General features: G+C 37.4%; 1 long non-coding RNA gene across 1 annotated transcript; it reads right to left on the bottom strand.

The window, feature by feature from the left end:
- Window positions 1–3,375: 3,375 nt before the first annotated feature.
- LOC129619893 (uncharacterized) lies at window positions 3,376–6,185 on the bottom strand. Its single transcript, XR_008698268.1, has 3 exons — window positions 6,115–6,185; window positions 4,188–4,279; window positions 3,376–3,620 (listed from the first exon to the last, which is right to left on the bottom strand). It is a non-coding gene; the product is annotated as an uncharacterized LOC129619893 (long non-coding RNA).
- Between the last annotated feature and the right edge of the window lie 10,194 nt (window positions 6,186–16,379).

Below are 16,379 nucleotides of genomic sequence, written 5' to 3'. Positions count from 1 at the left end.
ATGTAACATGTGCTTTTGAGTTTAATCTTGCACCAGAAGTGATTGAGTTCTCTGAAGATGGTAGTATTTTACCAACATCAATTTCCTGCCTGTGACAGGTTTACCTTGCTTATATAAGGACTTTCCTTGCTTTTATTAACTAAGGAGGAAATATTTTAAGGATTATTATGGACTGTGATTTCTTATATACTTCAGAAAACTATTAAGCTGCATGGGCAGAAAATTAGAGAGACAGAAATGGAGATTGGCAGAGGGAAAGTGAGAGAGACAGAAAATATAGAAAATATTGACAATTAGGAAGGCTGCATGAAGGCTGTAGAGGAATTTTGTGTACTTTCTTACAAATTTTCTGCAAATATGACACAATTCCCAAAAATCAAAGTGTGATAAGAATCAATGAAATTACATGGAGAAATTTTATAGCCCACTGTATAACTCCTGAATTAGCATGTGGACTTTTTAGTAAGCAATTTTTATACATGTGTATATTTGTGTTAGACTGTCTTAGACATGCCTTAGATGAGGAAACAATGCATACAATCAACCATGATTGTTAATTTTAGATATGATAATGGTATTATGGAAACATTCAAGAAAAGGCTTACCGTTAAGAGGCATTTATCCCATCACTTCATGGCAGATAGATGGGAAAACAGTGGAAACAGTGTCAGACTTTATTTTTTAGGGCTCCAGAATCACTGCAGATGGTGACTGCAGCCATGAAATAAAAGACGCTTATTCCTTGGAAGGAAAGTTATAACCAATCTAGCCAGCATATTAAAAAGCAGAGATTACTTTGCCAACAAAGGTCTGTCTAATCAAGGCTATGGTTTTTCCAGTGGTCATGTATGTATGTGAGAGTTGGACTATAAAGAAAGCTGAGCACTGAAAAATTGATGCTTTTGAACTGTGGTGTTGGAGAATACTCTTGAGAGTCCTTTGGCCTGCAAGGAGATCCAACCAGTCCAACCTAAAGACCAGTCCTGGGTGTTCATTGGAAAGACTGATATTGCAGCTGAAACTCCAATACTTTGGCCACCTGATGAGAAGAGCTGACTCATTGGAAAAGACCCTGATGCTGGGAAAGATTGAGGGCAGGAGGAGAAGGGGACAACAGAGGATGAGATGCTTGAATGGCATCATCAACTCGATGGACATGGGTTTGGGTGTACTCCATGAGCTGGTGATGGACAGGAAAGCCTGCCGTGCTGCGGTTCATGGGGTCACAAAGAGTCAGACATGACTGAGCGACTGAACTGAACTGAATGAAATATTTACCAACAAAATGCTATGGTATCTGACATTTTCTTTGAAATACTGTAAGGTGGGGATGAAGTTGATAAGAGTGTATATTTAACAGAATGTTGAGTACTTTGAGTTCAGTAGGCTACTTGTTCATTTCTCCTGTTTTTAGAAATGGCAGAAGTCTTCCACAACAAAAAGTACATATAAAAAAAAATATATATATATATATCTTGAAAATAAAGAACATTAAGAAAAGATGAAAGGAAATTATTAAGTTGTCCAGGAGGGGACTTAAAAACAATTTCTGGAGAAGAAAAATTCATTCCTATTTAATTTTGTTTCTATTATCACCTTCCCTATGTCTCATATGATCTCCTTTTTATAATTAAAGACATTACCATAATTATATAATTTAGTTTGCTCAATAAGAAAAACCAAATATTGTGTTAAGCAGACTAAGTCTGCTTAACACAATATTTTAATTATTTTCATTTAAAGTAATAACCTGTTATGTTCAATCTATGTTTCATCAGTAAAGCGATGACAACGTTAAGGTTTTCATCAAATGTACAGATTAGAAGGTAATTTCACCAGGGCTAGCAAAAGATACTAAGTGCTTGAAAGCTTATCATCTCCCCAAATTTTAACACTTCACTAAATTTTTCTTTCTTGCAATTAAATTTACAAGTCTTTGAATATGAAGGAGCTTGTAAGAGACCCCAGAAGACATCAATTAGCATTTAGCACAGAAAGAGAGGACCTAACTCTGAGTGCTAATAAATGAGTACGTTTGAGAAGGGAAAGGGTCAAAGTGCCATCAATTAGAGTATTGAAAAGAAAAGAGAGGAAGGTACACAGAGCCAGAGGTGGCAATCCTTAGAAGGGACCACCTCTGAGAGAGAGAAATTTAAAAAGACATGTCCCTTAGAACTAGCAAATAATGGTAAAAATAAAAATGTAACTAATGATAAGAGTATTACTGAAACATGAGGGAACCAAAAAATCAGAGGAAGCCAGACCAAAAAGAGTATCATTACACTGAGAAATAGAAAAGCCACCCAAACCCATAGTCCTCTCTATTGATAATGCACTCAATTATTTTAGGAAAAGTCAGCACACTTAAAACAGCAACAAAACAAAATCATTAAATCTACAAAAGATGTTCATAGAATAAAAATAACGTGAGAATCAAAAATTTTAGCAGACATAAGTAGGGAAGATCTATGTTAGAAACAGAAGAAAAAATTTAGACAACTTTGCAATTCAAACAAAATTTCTCAGCTTTAATTTCTGAATTGGTATATACTGATGGTGTCTCACTCAGTAAAGAGTCTTCCTGCAATGCGGGAGACTCAGGTTCAATCCCTGAGTCAGGAGATTCCCCTGGAGAAGGAAATGGCAACCCACTCTAGTATTCTTGCCTGGAGAATTCCATGGACAGAGGAGCCTGATGGGCTACAGTCCATAGGGTCACAAAGAGTCGGATAAGACTGAGTGACTAACACTTCACTTCTAAGTACACATAAACAAAAACTCTTTGTGTATCTCAATATATTTTGAGAGTGTAAAGGGATTCTGAGAATAATTTAATGTACATATAACTGGAGATATTGAAGAATGAAAACAAAGTGATAGAAGAGAACCTATATTTAAAACTCTAAGTCAAGGAACCTTTCCTGAGTAAAATAAAACTTGCATCTGCATACTGAAAGAGTATAGAAAAACCAAGGACAGTTGACTCCAAACTTCCAGCTCTAAGAAATATATATTAAGAATGTGAAAGTCGCTCAGCCGTGTCCAACTCTTTATGACCCCATGGACTATATAGTCCAGGAATTCAGCAGGCCAGAATACTGGAGTGGGTAGCCATTCCCTTCTCCAGTAGATCTTCCTGACCCAAGAATTGAACTGGGGTCTCCTGCATTCATGGGTGTATTCTCTACCACCTGAGCTATCAGGGAAGCCATAATAAGGGAAGCCATACTAGCACATACTAAGAATATGTGCTATCTTAATATCAGCTAAAGGAATGTGTTTTTTATTTTATTTTTAATCAGAGGATAATTACTTTACAATATTGTGATGGTTTCTGCCATACATCAACGTGAATCAGCCATAAGTATACATATGTGCCCTCCCTCTTAAACCTGCCTCCTACCCCCACCCCATCCCAGCCCTCTAGGTTGTCACAGAGCACCAGCTTTGGGTTCCCTTTGTTAAATGGCAAATCCAGTTATACAGTGAGACATGTGCCTGAGATTTTGATTCATTTTCCAAAAACAAGATCAACTGTAAGTAAGTGAATTGAGTTCTGGTATCTGTCTTGTAGAGGATGTGGGCAATTTTTTAGCTTCTTTGCATCTTAATTTCCTCATCTGTAAGACAAGATAATAATAGCTCCTATTATATACAGATTTTGTGAATTTTAAAATATTTATATATTTTAAAAATTTAGAAGCATTCAGACATAATCACTCAAATGTTCATTATTGTTATTATCAATATTTAAGCAAATATCCTTACAATATAGGTACACACAGACTTCCAGTCAAAATTTTCTAGTTCCTATAAAAATTTCCACTCATGAAAAATTTCATAGGTTATTCTGATATTCACAATTTTTTGAAATATCATTTCAGTTCCTGTATCTCAAATAATATTTAAGTGTTTTCTTCACTTTTAACCATTAGAATTGATGTTTTCTTTAGACTCTTCTCCATGTTAAGGAAGTTTCCTTTCATTCTACAATTAACATGAAATTTTACACTGAAGAAATAAAATTTTTTATCAAATAACATTTAAGATGTCAAAATTATTATGTGATTTTTCTCATTTGCATAAATGGACACACTAGTAATTATCTTAAGTTTTGATAGCCCTTGCTGACTTGATTCTGTGTTCAAATGTTAATACACAACTTTATATGACTTTTTATTACTTACTCTGTTATTTCTCTTGATTCCCTTGAATCTACAGTTGTTTTCAATACATTTTTGAGGACAATTATTGACATTTCCAGAATTAATTCATTAACCTGGGTTTAAAATATTCAATGGATAGTTATTTAGGAGAATGCTTCTAAAACTTATTTTATACAGGACAATGCAATACCTTCACTCTCTATAGAGTTCCTGTACTCTTTAAAAGTTTAATATTTCTTGGGTCATTTAATTCGGTTTTGACAAGGAAAACAGGCAAAAATTAGTGAAATCATCATCTTATAATTGCATCAGATTTTTGAAAATGAATCAAAACACTGGCAAATATATAGAAAGCAAACAGAATTTAAGACAGAATTTAAGAACTGTCACTTAACTGTAATTACCTCTCCTAATACCATTGACAGATTTTAGATTTAGTGGTATTCCTAAATTAAAACAATCTACAAAATATGGAAAGTGAAAAATATGATCTTTTAAAAGTATAATTAATGTAAACATTCCCAGTTACTAAAATTTCTAATTCCTATCAACTATTAAAAATTAACCTCTTTGTTGTTCAGGAATTTTTTATAAATACATGTAATAAAATTCCACATATATCATATATATATATATATATATATATATATATGTTTTGATCAATGAACTATGAGTAATTCCCAATTCCAAAAGTAAAAATTTACATTCCATTTCCCAGTAAGAGAAGAAAAAATGCATTTTCTTCTATAGCTTTCTATAAGGTTTGCCATATATGTTCTCATAAAATAACAAGGAACCTAAATATTTTAGAATTTTCCTGGTTAGTGCTAAAAAGTCAATACTGAACATACACATCAGCTTTTAGAAACTGTAATTAAAGGTAATGAAATAATCTAGATTTAATTTGCATTTAAGAATAAAAAGAATATTGGGTATCAGCAAGTATTCAGATTTATTAAGAGTCAAAAATGTCATTACAGCTCATGTGTACATGGAACATTAGTCATTCATTTTGTTAATCTAACCTAATATGGAGTATAATTTTTCAGAACATCAAAATAATAGCTTTTACTTCATTTCTTCACTTCTATAAGGACATGCACAATAGACTCTGCAGCTACATATGCACCCTATTAGGGCTAATTGAAAATAGATGGTACAATTAACCTGCTTCTTAGTAAAAAGCATTAACACTTAATGTGAAAGTCTAATCACAATAAAAAGAGGTTCACATTGGAAGAAAATGCGGTGAATAATTCAAAATCATCTGATTTTCTCATATAAAGTAAATTAAAGAAAGAAAAAGTTAATATAACAACACCAAAAGCAGCAATTATATCATTTGCATTTCTAATCTTTGCTTTCCTTCCCAGATGTATTCAATTTCAGAAGATTCTATAAATGAATTAACACAATGACTCATAGTATTTAGGTGCAACATAGCAAAACTGAGCAGGTGGTCATAGAACAAAAAGCAGTAAACCTAACCATTAAAATACAAAGTATGAAAATTATCAGGCAAACTCTTATGTAGGGAAAACCACCTGGATTATTTTAACAAATTTCATTAAACACAGATTTTTTTGATGACACTATAACTCAAAATTCAATAAGCTCTTTAAAGATGTCAAATATTCAGTTAATCATTTTTAATTTTGTGTTGAAGTATAGTTGATTTATAAGATTATACTAGTTTCAGAGGCGTACAGCATAGTGACTCAGCATGTTTATTGATTATACTACATTAACAGTTATTAGAAAACAATGATATAATTCACTGTGCTGTATGATATATCCTTATTATTTATCTATTTTATATATAGTAGCTTGGATTTCTTAATCCCCATCTTGCTTGTTTATACAGTCAAGCCACCTCAGGATGGCTGTTCTCTTGCTGTGTGTATGTCCCCTGCTGGACCCGTCCCTGCTTTACCTATATACTACTCACATGACCTGCTTGCCCTGATCCAGCTAGTGATCGTTCTCATCCTTAGGCCAGAAGAGCTCCACTTGCTAGTTTATTAAAGGGAAACCTCTGCCCTCTTGAAGCTCCATAAACTAAGGGACCTGCTGCTCCACCTTCTGGTTTCCCTGGTAACTAATAGGCCAACCAGACATCAATTCACTATATAAAAAGTAGACTCCTCCTCCACTGAGTAGCAAAGATGGCTGCTATAGCTTGTTGTGTGCTCGCCGGCCTGCCCGCCAGCTTACACACATTGTGGAGTGTCACTCTAGGAAATTTTGCTTCAGACATGTAAGATCCCCTATCGAATAAGCCACTGGTGTCTCGGTCACTGTCTCTGGGCTCTTCTTTCTCTAGGCTGGGCAGCTCGAGGCTTGCAGGCCTGTGGGGTGCAGCCCGATAATTGGTGACCTGGCTAGGAGGCTGAGGAAATTTCTCTGAGCCCTCAGTATGTCAGGAAATAAAGTTTAGGGGGTCACCCACTAGCATGGTGGTCCCTGTGACAGCTGACTACCATGAGATAGTCTGTCATACTGATGATATCTTCAGAGTCTCTTTCCAGTTTAAAGGTAGTAGCCCTATGCTCTTGGCTCATTTGACTGCAATGGGGGAATGGTTGCTGAATACAGACAAAATGCAAGGATCTCTATTATCTATCAAATACTTGGATGTTATCTGTTTGGGTAAAATAAGCATATCCCTGACACCGCCCCCCCCCCCCCTTAAGTAATTATAGAAACAGGCTTTATTAACTTAGAGACAGGCATGTGAATTGAGTTTGGCCAGTTACCCTGAGGGTTTGGTTTTGGACCTCTGGTGATGGCAAAATAATGAGTACCCTTGGGCTTCTGGTCCTAGCTATGGAAGGGGCAGGGCAGTGATATAGTGTGATGGAACAACACAGCTCTAACAGCACTGTAGAGTGCTGCTCTGTAATCTACAGCGTGTTACAACAGGTGGAAGACATTACAAAAGACCTACTCAAGTTACTACCAATGCAAAAACCCAATATTCATGGTCAGGAACAGATGTGAGGAACATACAGGACCCCCATGGACATCCATAGTGACCAAGGAATACACTTTACCAGCCATAAAGTTCAGGAGTGTCTGACAAAAGTGGCATATGCTGGCATTTCCACCTGCCCTATAACCAGTCTGCTGCAGGGATAATTGAAAGGATGACTGGGTTACTTAAACAACAACTGAGACAAGAAACTTGTTCTCTCCACAGGTATGAGCATCCCAGGAGCAATCACTGCAGTGCTTACACCACATTAATCCAAAAATAAGTCACCCCAACCTGAATTCAACTGTTTTAGCCCTTGCTGCAGGATCTATCCCCAGAAACACACATGAAAAAACCCTGGGGCTGACAGGTAAGTCCCTAGTGCTTTGGGTTTGTTGCTGCCACATGAGGAATAGGATTAGAAAAGAATAATTGGGATTGACATATATACACTATTGATATCGTGTATAAAATAGATAACTAATGAGAACCTGCTGTGTAGCACAGAGAACTCTACTCAGTGTTCTGTTGTGACCTAAATGGGAAGGAAATGCAAAAAAGAGGGGATATATGTATACTTACAGCTGATTCACTTTGCTGTACAGCAGAAACTAATACAACATTGTAAGGCAACTATTACTTACACTGCAATAAAAATTAAAAGAAAAATCTAGTAAGAAAAAAGTTGCTATATATATATAACAGAAATGGGTTACATATGTTCATTAAAATATGTGTATAACTTATTCATAATATCACAAATGGAATAACCTAAGTGTTCAGAGTAATAAAATGGGAAAATTATGGCATAATCACATAACACATACTACACAGCAATAAAAATTAATGAACTATAACTGCATTTAAAAACAGGTATGAATTGTCACAAAACTAATGCTGTAAAAGATACATTACTGTCTGTATCATATAATTCTATTTACGTAAAATTCAAAATAGGCAAAATTAATCTATAGTGTTAGAAGTCAGAAGTGCACTTATCCTTGGAGAGGGGTGATGACTGAAGGGAAGCTTATAAGGAACTTCTGGCACTCTAGTGATGTCTCGGTTCTTGAACCCAGTTTTGCTTCCATGTGTGTATTCAATTTGCAAAAACTGTTTTGATCTTTATACTCATGATTTGCCTGCTTTCTCCCTTGTATGTTATCAATTAAATAATTGCTTGCAAAATTTAAAATAAAGGACTTACAGATTTCACCTGTATTCTGCCCTGTCCCAGGTAAGACTACTAAAGTAATTAATCTGATTCCTTACTGAAGAAAGGTACCATTATATTAATGTTGTGGTCTCTTAAACTGAATCTCCAATATTTGGCACCAACTATGGGGATGGTGGGTAGATGGGTAGTTTTGGTACTGTAGGCCAGGACAAAACTGCAGTCAGATATGGTATTATCTCAGAATGCTATTAATGCTTGTATTTTGCTTGATGGTCTTGATTTTCCTTTATTTTGCCTGTTATACAGCTTACATTTGATCCCTAGTCTGAGCGACTGGGTGACAAAGGTGGTCTCCCTGCTGAGTTTGATTGTTTGGTCTATAGTGAGATATCTTTATATTCTCAACTTCCATGAAAAATTGACCCAATAAGCACCTGTATCTAAAGTTTGCCCACTTTGGGGGCTTGGTATTGCATTTTGCTTTTGTATTGTATTTGATTTACATATACCTCTATATACCTGACCCAGGGATATTACAGAAGAGGAGTAGACCAAGATTGGTAAAGGTCATGAAGGATAATTACAGATGTATAGTCAGGCCACTCAAGATGGCTACTCTCTTGCTCTGTGTATATCCCCTGCTAGACCAGGCTCTGCCTCACTTACATCATACTCACATGAACCGCTTGCCACCTGCTCCAGCTAGTGATTGTTCTAATCCTTAGGCCAGAACAGCTCCACCTACTATTTATTAAAGGGAAATCTCTGCCCTCATGAAACGCCATAACCTGAGAGTCTGAGAGGGACACACCCCACCTTCTGATTTCCCTGGTAACTGATGAGCCAACCTGATGTCAATTCCCAATATAAATGGTAGCTGCCGTCTCCTCCTCCCCTGAGTAGTGAAGATGGCTGCTATAGCAGGCCTGATTGCCAGCCAGCCAGCCAGCCACTGTGGGGTGTTACTCCAAGACATTTAGCTTCAAATTTGTAAGATCTCTTATCCAATAAGCTGTTGATATCTCTGTCACTGTCTGTGGGCTCTTTCTTTTGTTTCAAGGCTGGGCAACTCCAAGTCTTACACACCTGCATGGTGAAGCCCAACACCTTCCCTCCTTTCCTCTCCCCGCTGGTAAACACTAATTTGTTTTCTTTACCTGTGTAGAGTTTGTTTCTGTTTTGCTATATACATTAATTTATTTTTTTAGATTCCACATGTAAGTGATATATAGTATGTCTTTTTCTCTGACTTATTTCACTAAGTATAATGTCCTCTAGGTTTATCCATGTTTCTACAAATGGCTGAATTCCATTCTTTTTTTTTTTTTTACAACTGAGTAATAAAAAATTGTGGATATATACACTTATCTTAATCCATACATCTGATGAACACTTGGGTTGCTTCTACGTACTGGCTATTGTAAATAGTGCTGCTATGAATATGGGGTGCATGTATCATTTTGAATTAGTGATCTCATATTTTTTCAGATACGCATCCAGAAATCAGTTGATGTATTGTGTGATAGTTCTTTTAGTTTTGGGGAGCCTCCATACTGTTTCCCATAGTGGCTGAACCAGTTGACATACTCACCCGCACTGTACAGGGGTTCCCTCTTTTCTCCACATTCTTGCCAGCGTTTGTTGATTTTTTGATAGCCATTCTGACAGATGTAAGGTGATATCTCATTTGCATTTCCTTGATTAGTGATGTTGAGAATCTTTTTATGTGCCTGTTGGCAACCTGAAAATCATATTCAGAAAAGTCTATTTAGATTTGCTGCTCATTTTTTGATTGGGTGATCTGCTTTTTGATATTTGAGTTGTGTAAGCTGATATAGTTTGGATATTAACCACTTGTTGGTCATATCATTTGAAAATATTTTCTCCCATTCAGTAGGTTCTTTTTGATGGTTTCCTTTGCTGTGCAAAAGCTTAAGTTCAATTAGGTCCCATTTGTTTTGCTTTTCTTTTGCCTTAGGAGACAGCAATATTCTTCACCTACAGTTTGTCAGTGTTCTGCCTATTCTCCTTTAGGAGTTATGGTTTCAGTTCTTACACTTGCATCTCTAATCCGTTTTGGGTTTATTGTATGCAATGTGAGGGAATGTTCTAGTCTCTTTGTCATATTAAAACTGCCGTACAGTTTTCCCAGCACTACTTACTGAAGAGACTTATCCATTGCATATTCTTGCCTCCTTTGCAGTTTTTCCTCTTTAAAAAAATAAATTGTCTATAGTGATCATTTCAAAATCTACAACTTTTAGTTGTGCATGAGTTTTCAACTGTGTTTGGACTTTTAAAATGTCTTTTAATGTAAGGGGGGAAAAAAAAACCTTTAAAACTGATTTAAAGAACATTCTGAATACACTTGCTACCCCTCTTGTATACTTGGGGCAGACATCATTAATCAGTTTTCAGACTGTTTGTTGATAAGTCTACATTTAGTTGTAGAATGCTTCATAACAGTCTCAAGGCTGCAATTATCAATTCTTGGGATTTCTATAATAAAAGAACCACTTAACAAGCCCAGTTTAAAGCTCTATTTGTTTAGGACTGAGAAAAATTAATCAAAATAATTATACAAAACTCACTTCAAAAGAGGGGGCATGTAGATAACTGCAGGGGCATTACTTTATGACATGAGAAAAATATTATTTGGAGCTTTTAGGGATTGTTTTCTTAAGAGTTGAAATTCCAAATAGTAACAGAAATTGAGGTGAACATAAGTGTTATACTAGGATAATAAGGTTTCAACTAATGCTGAAGACAAACAATAGAGTTGGAAAGGGATGAGATAGAGCATTGCTGTTAATACTAACATCCTTTTAATATTTAGTTTTTCAGTTTTGTTCCTATTTTCTCTTTCTTCCTGGTTCAATCTGGGGAGATAATACCTTTCTAAGAATTTGTCCATTTCTTCTGCTGTTGCTGCTGCTGGTGCTGCTAAGTCGCTTCAGTCATGTCCGACTCTGTGCGACCCCATAGATGGCGGCCCACCAGCCTCCCCCATCCCTGGGATTCTCCAGGCAAGAACACTGGAGTGGGTTGCCATTTCCTTCTCCAGTACATGAAAGTGAAAAGTGAAAGTGAAGTCGCTCAGTCGTGTCAGACTCGTAGCGACCCCATGGACTGCAGCCCACCAGGCTCCTCCGTCCATGGGATTTTCCAGGCAAGAGTGCTGGAGTGGGGTGCCATTGCCTTCTCCACCATTTCTTCTAGATTGTCCATTTTATTGGCATACAGTTACTTATAGTAGTCTCTTAGAATTCTTTGTATTTTCAATGGTGTCTGCTCTAACTTCTTTTTTTATTTATGATTTTATTGAGTTCTCTTTTTTCTTGGTGAGTCTGGCTAAAGGTTTATCAGTGTTGTTTATCTTTTCAAAGAATCAGCTTTTACTTCCACTGATCTCTTCTATTTTCTTCATTTGTATTTCTGCTCTGAATTTAATGATTTATTTTCTTCTACTAACTTTGGGTTTGCTGTTCTTTCCCTAGTTGCTCTAGGTGTAAGCCTAAGTTGTTCGAGGTTTTTCTGGTTTCCTGAGGGTCCCTCTTAGAACTGCTTTGGCTATATCCCACAGGTTTTAGATTGCCATACTTTCATTGGTCTCTAAGTACTTTTTGATTTCCTCTGTGATTTCTTCAGTGTAGTTTTTTTTTTTTATCTTGATGGATAATATTTAATGAATGACAAAAATATATTTAATAAAATATGCTGTTGAGTCTATCCCTATTTTTTTTTATTTTTTAATTTTATTTTATTTTTAAACTTTACATAACTGTATTAGTTTTGCCAAATATCAAAATGAATCCGCCACAGGTATACATGTGTTCCCCATCCTGAACCCTCCTCCCTCCTCCCTCCCCATTCCATCCTTCTGGGTCGTCCCAGTGCACCAGCCCCAAGCATCCAGTATCGTGCATCGAACCTGGACTGGCAACTCATTTCATACATGATATTTTACATGTTTCAATGCCATTCTCCCGTTTTTTAAAGTATGTGCAAACATCACTTTTGTGAAAATTTAGATTTATAATGTCTAGTAGTATGAGTATGAGGGGCTTCCCTGATGGCTCAGATGGTAAAGAATCTGCCTGCAATGCAGGAGACCCAGGTTTGATCCCTGGGGCAGGAAGATTCCCTGGAGAAGGGAATGGCTACCCACTTCAGTATTCTTACATGAAGAATTACATGGACAAAGGAGTCTGGTGGGCTACAGTCCATGGAATCACAAAGAGTCAAACATGAAAGAGTGACTGAGCATTCACACACAGGATGAGTATGATCTCTTTACCTAAATTAAATGTTTTTCTCAATGTTAATACTCACTGCAGCATACTAAGTGGTCCCTAGAACCCTGAGAGAGTAATGTACATCTCTAAATACCTGAAGAGGAGGGAAGATTGAGTTACTGGGGGGCCTATGGTCTATTAAACAGAAGGAAACATTACCAAATAAACAGTCTAAAAACTAGAAAGAGTTTGTGTGCTCTCTATGAGACTATTAAAATTATATAGTGGCCTGAACAGATAACTGCACCTGTTACACATTCAAAATTTTGTTTGGAGAGAGAAATTTCTGCAGTAAAGACTCAGATGTGTTATGTCCAGTCACAAATAGCATTGGGAGTTTTTCTGAACCTTTTAATAAATGGACATTTACTGTCTGCTGAAACTTGTGAAAAGTTATAGGGTAAAGACAGTTGTAAATGGAACAAAATAAGAATGAAAAAAGATCCAAGAAATTCATGGACAAGAAAAGGTGTATTCAATTATTGTTTCATATGGTAATCAGCATTAAATGTTAAATTTAAAATTTATAGGCATTCATATAGAAATGCAAGAGATGTAGCAGAAGCCATGTGTTCGACCTTTGGGTCTGGGAGATCCCCTGGAGAAGGAAATAGCAACCCACCCCTGTATTCTTGCCTGGAAAAATCCTATTGTTAGAGGAACTTGGCAGGCTACAGTCCATAAGGTTGCAAAGAGTTGGACTTGACTTAGCAACTAAACAACAACAATTATTAATCTACTTAAGATACTGGAAACTATATTTAAAGTCAAAAGCATTTCACAAGAAAAAGGTACTTTTATTATTTGACAGTGACGTATTGAAAAGTCAAACAGAATTATGTGACAAAGCTAAACTTTTCCTTGAAATATCAGACTGACCAACAAATTTTTAATACTCTATTTTCTGAAAGTAAGAAATAATCCTACACAGATGAGAGTTTTAATTTGTTTAATTGTTAATTGTATTTAATTTGTTTAATCACTAGATAAAGCCACTTTGTCTTTGCTATGGAAAATATTCAATCATACATTGACATATACACTACCATATGTAAAACAGAGAGCCAGTAGGAACCTGCTGTATAGCACAGAGAGCTCAGCCCAGTGCTCTGTGATGTCCTAGAGAGATGTAGTGGGCTGGGGGAGAGACACTCAAGGAGAGGATATGTGTAAACATATAGCTATACAGTGCATTGTATAACAGAAACTAACACATTGTAAAACAATACTACTCCAATAAAAAAAGAAAATATTCAGTCATTAAGCAAATAGAAACACGAGCTGACTGATTTTGACAATAAGCTCTTAGAACTAAAAGCCTTCTTAATGGAATGAGCTAGAGCTGGGAAAGGTAATGGCACTATTCAAATTCGGTAGGTAGGCACCTCTCAACCCCGCTCTGCCTCTAAACCAGAGGTTATGACACAAAGTACATACTAGACAAGTCTAATAAATTATGTTTATCTATAACACATTTGATTTCTTGGAAAAATACTCAAGACAATCAAGTCCTGCCAAGGTCTGATTCTTCTTCTCTATAAAATTAAAGAACTTAGATAAGAGCTAAGAGTATATCCAATTTTATATTACTGTTTGCTTGTATAAAATAAGGAAGCAACTAACAAAAATATAATTAAATAAAAGTGTTAATATAGCATTAATCATTTAAGACTAACACAATAAGAAGAATGCTAGATCACAGAGGGAGATTACAGTAACTACTGTGGACTAAATATCTGTGTACCCTCAAACACACACACCCAAACCCAACTTTGTACACACAGAAACATGTCCATACCATCCCTCCCTCTACACCTCCACCTGAGTCTCTCCACACACACAAACACACCTGCATCTCTACACACACACCCCTATCTCTGCCAACACACACCCTATCTATCCCTCTACATCCAAATCCCAGCCTCTCTACACACCCCCACACAAAAATCCCAGTCTCTCCATAGACATACACACAGACACACGTAGACCTACACCACGTCTCTACCTACACACACACTTAACTCTCCCTCCTTACACACAGCCCCTTCTCTCCCTCCACGACCTCGTCTCACCCTCAGCACTCACACACACCCAACTCTCCACACATACCTCACCAATCCTGTTTCTCCCTCCACACTCAGACCATAGTCTCTCTACACACACACCCACACATACCCCAGTAGCTACACACACAAAGAAATATACAGATACACACACTCATTTTTCCACATACTCACATTCACATCTCTAACTCTACACTCACACCCCAGTCTCTCCATACACCCACATGCAAACACACACATACCCATCTCTCCCTGTATACACATACCCCAGTCTATCTACATATACATACCCCTGATTCTCCTTTCACACTTACACAGGTTCAGATACACTTCTTTTCCTCCATAGTCAACCCCATCCCTACAAACACACACACACACACACACACACACACACACACACACACCCCTACCTGTCTTCATCCATACACTCCCCAGTCTGTCTACACACACATACACACTCATTCACACAAACCCATCTGACCCTCCACATGCACATCTCTTTCCCTCCACAGCCGCCTCCTTTCCCTCAACACACATACACTTGCCTGTCTCCCTCCACACCCACCTCTAGTCTCTACAAACATAAACACATAAGTACACACCTCTCTCCCTCCACACTCATACCCTAGTCTCTCTCTACACACATGCACATCCCAGTCTCTCCAGACATACATACAAAAACACACCCCAGTCTCTCAAACACAAGTACCCACACTACATCTCTTATTCCAACACACAGCCCAAACGCTTCCCATTTCTCCCTTCAGTCTCACCCCACCTCTCCCTCAACACCCACATCCTGTTTCTCCATACCAGTCATCTCTCACTCTATAACACACCCCTACCTCTACACCTATATACCTATCTCTACCAACAAACACCCTCTTAACTCTCTCCACACTGCCTCATCTCTCCACATACACACAAAAACACACAGAAATCCATCTCTCCAGAGAAACCAATACTCATACCCATCTCAGATTCTACACCCACCCCTCAGTGTCTCCATACACACACAATCTACACACATATACCTGTCTCTACCTACACACAGCCTCTCTCCAAACACTATCTCTACATACATACCACAGTCTTTCTATACATACACCCTAGTATCTCCACACACACAGACATGCACACAACCATCTCTCTACACAAAACCCAATCTCTATACACACACACTACATCCATCTTTCCAAACATCCACACCCGTGTCTCTTAACTCCACACCCAACCTCAGTCTCTCCATACAGACACGTCAGTTCAGTTGCTAAGTCGTGTCTGACTCTTTGCGACCCTATGGACTGCAGCACGCCATGCCTCCCTGTCCATCACCAATCCCTGGAGTTTACGTAAACTCATGTCCATCCCACTTCTGACAGTGTTCTAGTTTTGGGCTTCCCTTGTGGCTCAGCTGGTAAACAACCTGCCTGCAATGTGCGAGACCTGGGTTTGATCTCTGGGTTGTAAAGACCCCCTGAAGAAGGGAAAGGCTACCCACTCCAGTATTCTGGCCTGGAGAATTCCATGAACTGTATAGTCACAGTTGCAAAGGGTCACAAAAGAGTCAGACACCACTGAGCGACTTTCACTTTCCAACTTCATGTACACACACATGCAAACATATAAACACAAGTCTCCCTCCACACTCACCCTAGTCTCTACAACCACACCCAGACCCCTGTTTCTCCTTCCACACTTACA

The sequence above is a fragment of the Bubalus kerabau genome, chromosome 9 (assembly GCF_029407905.1).
Source record: "Bubalus kerabau isolate K-KA32 ecotype Philippines breed swamp buffalo chromosome 9, PCC_UOA_SB_1v2, whole genome shotgun sequence".
In the NCBI taxonomy this organism is placed as follows: domain Eukaryota; kingdom Metazoa; phylum Chordata; class Mammalia; order Artiodactyla; family Bovidae; genus Bubalus; species Bubalus kerabau.
This window is presented reverse-complemented; position numbering and strand designations above follow the sequence as displayed.